Raw genomic sequence first — 6000 nt, forward strand, 5'->3', positions numbered from 1 at the left:
TAACAAGTGTTGGAACACATGAAAGGATGCTCAACATCACTAATCATTAGAGAAATGCAAATCAAAACTACAATGAGGTATCACCTCACACCAGTCAGAATGGCCATCATCAAAAAATCTACAAGCAATAAATGCTGGAGAGGGTGTGGAGAAAAGGGAACCCTCTTGCATTGTTGGTGAGAATGTAAATTGATACAACCACTATGGAGAACAGTATGGAGGTTCCTTAAAAAACTAAAAATAGAGTTACCATATGACCCAGCAATCCCACTACTGGGCATATACCCTGAGAAAACCATAATTCAAAAAGAGTCATGTACCACAATGTTCATTGCAGCTCTATTTATAATAGCTAGGACATGGAAGCAATCTAAGTGTCCATCGACAGATGAATGGATAAAGAAGTTGTGGCACATATATACAATGGAACATTACTCAGCCATAAAAAGAAATGAAATTGAGTTATTTGTAGTGAGGTGGATGGACCTAGAGTCTGTCATACAGAGTGAAGTTAAGTCAGAAAGAGAAAAACAAATACCATATGCTAACACATATATATGGAATCTAAAAAAGAAAAAGAAAAAAATGGTTCTGAAGAACCTAGGGGCAGGACAGGAATAAAGACGCAGACATAGAGAATGGACTTGAGGACATGGGGAGGGGGAAGGGTAAGCTGGGACGAAGTGAGAGAGTGGCATGGACATATATACACTACCAAATGTAAAATAGATAGCTAGTGGGAAGCAGCCACATAGCACAGGGAGATCAGCTCTGTGCTTTGTGACCACCTAGAGGAGTGGGATAGGGAGGGTGGGAGGGAGACACAAGAGGGAGGAGATATGGACATATATGTATATGTATAGCTGATTCACTTTGTTATAAAGCAGAAACTAACACACCATTGTAAAGCAATTATACTCCAAGAAAGATGTTAAAAGATAAAATAAAATTCAGATATACAGTGTAAAAAAAAATTAAATAACAAGTGTTGGTGAGGATGTGGAGAAAAGGGAACTCTAGTACACTGTTGGTGGGAACACAAATTGGTGCAGCCACTATGGAAAACAGTATGGAGGTTTCTCAAAAAATAAAGATACCAAATGATCCAGAAATTGCACTCCTGGGTATAAATCTGAAAAAAGTGAAAACACTAATTCAAAAAGATACATGCACCCCAGTGTTCAGAGTAGCATTAATTACAATAGCCAAGGTATGGAAGCAACCTAAATGTCCATCAACAGATGAATGGAGGGACTTCTCTGGCAGTCCAGTGGTTAAGACTCTGTGCTTCCACTACAGGGGGCGAGGGTTTGATCCCTGGTCGGGGAATTAAGATCCCACATGCTGGAGGGTACAGCAAAAAAAGAAAAAAGAAAAAGAAAGCCAGATGAATAGACAAAGATGTATTATATATATACTATAGAATATTATTCAGCCATAAAAAAGAATGAAAGTTTGCCATTTGCAACACATAATATTTCACAATTATGCCTAGTGAAATAATTAAGACAGAGAAAGACAATTACTGTATGTTATCATTTATATGTGGAATCTAAAAAATAAAACAAACAAATGAATATAACAAAACAGAAACAGACACAGATATAGAGAACAAGCTAGTGGTTACCAATAGGGAGGGAGAAGGGGGAGGGACAAGATAGAGTAGGAGATTAAGAGGTACAAACTACTATGTATAAAATAAAAAAGCTACAAGAATATATTGTGCAGTACAGGGAATATAGCCAATATTTTATAACTTTATATGGAGTGTAATAACTTTAAATGGAGTGTAATCTATGAAAATACTGAATCACTATATTGTACACCTGAAACTAATATAGTGCTGTAAATTGACTACACTTCAATTTTTTAAAAAGTGTCTTTTGCAGAGCATACGTTTTTAATCCTAATAAAATCCAACTTAACAGTTTTTTCTTTCATGGATCGTGCTTTGTTGATATTTTCACCTCTTCCCATGAATCACAAATGTTCTTAATGGCATCTAGAATGGTGAATCCTTTCCAGAAGGTTTTCAATTTACTTTGCCCAGATCCATTAGAGGAACCACTATCTATGGCAGCTACAGCTTTATAAAATGTATTTCCTAAGTAATAAGACTTGAAAGTTGAGATGACTCCTTGAATACATGGGCTACAGAATGGATGTTGTTTTAGCAGGCATGAAAACAACATGAATCTCATGTACATCTCCATCAGAGCTCTTGGGTGACCAGGTGCATTGTCAATGAGCAGTAATATTTTGAAAGAATTTTTTTTCTGAGCAGTAGGTTTCAGCAGTGGCCTTAAAATATTCCATAAACCATGTATAGACATATGTGCTCTTATCCAGGCTTTGTTGTTCCATTTATAGAGCACAGGCAGAGTAGATTTAGCATAATTCTTAAGGGCCTGGGATTTTCAGAATGGTAAATGAGCATTGGCTTCAAGTCATCAGCTGTATTAGCCCCTAACAAGAGTCAGCCTATCCTTTGAAGCTTTGAAGCCAGGCATTGACTTCTCTTTAGCTTTGAAAGTCCTAGGTGGCATCTTCTTCCAATATAAGGCTCTTTTGTCTACATTGAAAATCTGTTGTTTAGTGTAGCCACCTTCATTTATCATCTTAGCTAGATCCTCTGGATAACTTGCTGCAGCTTCTACATCAGCAATTACTGCTTCACCTTGTGCTTTTATGTTACAGAGATGCCTTTTTTCCTTAAACCCCATGAACCAACTTCTGCTAGCTTCAAACTTTTCTTCTGAACCTTCCTCATCTCTCTCAGCCTTCGTAGAATTGAAGAGAGTTAGGGCCTTTCTCTGGCTTAGGCTTTGGCTTAAGGGAGTATTGTGGCTGGTTTGATCTTCTATCCAGACCACTCAAACTTTCTCCATGTCAGCAATAAAGCTGTTTCACTTTCTTATCATTCGTGTGATCACTGGAGTAGCACTTTTAATTTCCTTCAAGAACTAGTACCTGTTTCAGAGGGTTGATGCAAAGATTAAATGATATAATATTTAATATGTAAGGTAAAACCCTGGTACATAACCAGCCTCAATAATATTAACTGGCATTATCTTTATTTCTGCATGGCTTCTGGCATCTAAGGAGTCTCCCTCTTTCTTTGCTTCAACTTATCCTCAGCCTTGGCGTCCCATTCAGACTAGGCAACCCTGATTCCTGAGAGTTCATTTTAATCCAATTACTCAAGCTGAAAACCTTGGCTGGCAAATGGAAGGGAGAACACTAGGATTTGCCCTGGTATATATGCCACATAGAGATTTCCTTGAGTCTCATAGGTATTCAACATGTGCATACAGCAATTGCACACATGACTATATAAAATGGAGAACCGTTCATTTGTGCCTCAAGTGTCATTATCACTACATTATCAGGAAGGCAGTTTTTCTTTGAAGGCAGTAGTTCTGAAAGGGTTATCACTGTTTTACAAATACAAATACATCATAACATCTCCTTTGTTATCCTGAAATAAAATTCATTGGTACAATAACCCATTCACACATGTAATTTAAAAAATGAAGGCCCCAAGTTGAATATAAAAGAAAAATGAAGAGAAAGTATTTTATAATAAAATAAGTATTTCGGTGTATCAATACTCAGGCATGACCACATTATGAGACAATGAGGCAATGGGATATTTGCACCTGTGCCTAGGATCTTGCGTATAGGAGCTATAAATGCAGGCTGCTGCAGTTGTGTTTAACTAGTGACTTGAATGTTGGGAGAACTGTGATAGTCAGTGATTTTTTTTTTCTGAAATGGTGAAACATTCTTTGTGAAACTCCAAACAAAACAAAACACAGCCTTCCCTCATTTTACCCAAAAGGTGTGTTTCTAGAAAATTCAGTGTGTATTGGAACTGGGGGAAAACTCTGTATTTATATGGAAAATTAAGGTTGGTTCTAGGCTCAGGTAATTATGAGCAGATATTTCACTAATATCTGGAGAGACATCAAAAGTTGTGAGGCGACTTCCCTGGTGGCGCAATGGTTAAGAATCTGCCTGCCAATGCAGGGGACACGGGTTCGAGCCCTGGTCCAGGAAGATCCCACATGCTGCGGAGCAACTAAGCCCATGCGCCACAACTACTGAGCCTGCGCTCTAGAGCCCGCGAGCCACAACTACTAAGCCCTCGTGCCACAACTACTGAAGCCCGCGTGCCTAGAGCCCGTGCTCCACAACAAGAGAAGCCACCACAATGAGAAGCCCACGTACTGCAACGAAGAGTAGCCCCCGCTCACCACAACTAGAGAAAGCCCGTGTGCAGCAACAAAGACCCAATGCAGCCAAAAATAAATAAATAAATTTATAAACAAGCAAACAAACAAAAACCAAAAGTTGTGAGGGACCCAGGACAATTCTTTGAAGTGGACAGCATTCTTGGCAACCATCCATTAAATCCCAGCAGGGCTTCTAATTATTATGAATCTAAAGATGAAGCCAAATGGCCCTGGAGAAGTTCCACCTGCTTTGAGAACCACAGCTTTAAAGAAAATGCTATCATTATGTATGTTTTTATTATGTCAGGACAGGGGCACTGAAAACTTCCCAGAAATTTTGTCTTCAATATAATAATTATTTTACACCATTTGTCACCACTTTACAAATGAGGAAACAGGCTCATAGAAATTAAGCTACTTGTCCCAGGTCACATAGCCAAAGGGGCAGATTTAAACAGTTCCAGCTCTTGGCCTCACCTCACCCTGCTCACTACAACCCCCGACTGGGAATGCATTGAAGAACTGTGGGTCTCTGGCTTGGGGGCCCCATAATGAAATTGCTAGAACTTCAGTCTCCTCCCTTACCTTCATTCCCTGGAAATCTCCTAAATTCTGGTTCCAGGGACTCTGCTGAGCTGTGTTTACCTCTCGTTAGTGACCCTCCCTACCTCATTTCCATGGCCACTGGCTGCTGTTCAGGTTTTCTCCCAGAGTGACCTGGCTGAGGTGGCAGAAGGATCATCCCATCCCTCACCCTCTGTTACTAGGTCACAAAGCAGAGAAGACTTTGCTTCCTGTTTCCTGCAGGGTTTCAAGGAGGCAGCTGCTGTCTTATTTGATTTGGTCTTTATTCTAGGTTACTCTCCCTGGGAGTCTGATATGGGCTCCTGAGGCTGTCTTAGAGGCTCTGTGTCCACCCTCACCCAATAGTGTCCTTCCCTTCCATATCCCAACCATGCTAGTATGCTCTGCTTCTCTTTTCCCTCCCAGGGACTCCTTGTTCCATTTATCTGACTGTATGGGAGCTTAAAAGAGGGATCATTATTCAACGGCTCCTTAGGGGGAATCTCAGCTCTGGTGGCATATTAACCTCATGCTTCTTCAACTGGAGTTGGCTGGCCACGGCAGTAATATCCCTCAAAATATGCAGCGGTGTGATGGAGAAGCAACAGGGTAAAAAGGGAGTATCTTCTGGGACCCTCAATTTTTCTGAATGGTAAGTGATTTAAAATATCTTAATCTTATGATAAATGTGGAGAATAGAATACAAAATATTCTTAAATGTTTGGGATAAAGTTTGTGATGTAGAGAGATTTCTAGCTTCTAGATGTTCAGTATGCCTATCCTTTCCACTACCCCTTCCCTCCTCCATCTCACCCTCAGACTCTCAGAGCTACACATTCACTTTCCTCTGTCTTAGGGATAGAAACTGGGACGGTGTTGGCTTAAGACATCCATACTGTAATCAGATGTTTATGGCAACTATCTGCTCTTTGCCCCAACTCCTCCATTCTCACCCCCAAATATGTGCATTCTCAGAAGATGCCCTGCTTTGCCATTCATTTTAGGGTGCCTTGCTGTGTACCCCAGGGCAGGGTCTGACCTTACTTTATATTTGTTTCATACTGGAACCAAATGCAGTGCATTTAGTAAGTGCTCAATAAGTATTAGTTAAATACATGTATGTATGAATGAATGAATGAATGGAATGCTCTATCTCACCATTAATTCGATGCAAGTTAAAATAAGGGATGTCAATTACTAC

The sequence above is a fragment of the Balaenoptera musculus genome, chromosome 8 (genome assembly GCF_009873245.2).
Source record: "Balaenoptera musculus isolate JJ_BM4_2016_0621 chromosome 8, mBalMus1.pri.v3, whole genome shotgun sequence".
Taxonomy (NCBI): domain Eukaryota; kingdom Metazoa; phylum Chordata; class Mammalia; order Artiodactyla; family Balaenopteridae; genus Balaenoptera; species Balaenoptera musculus.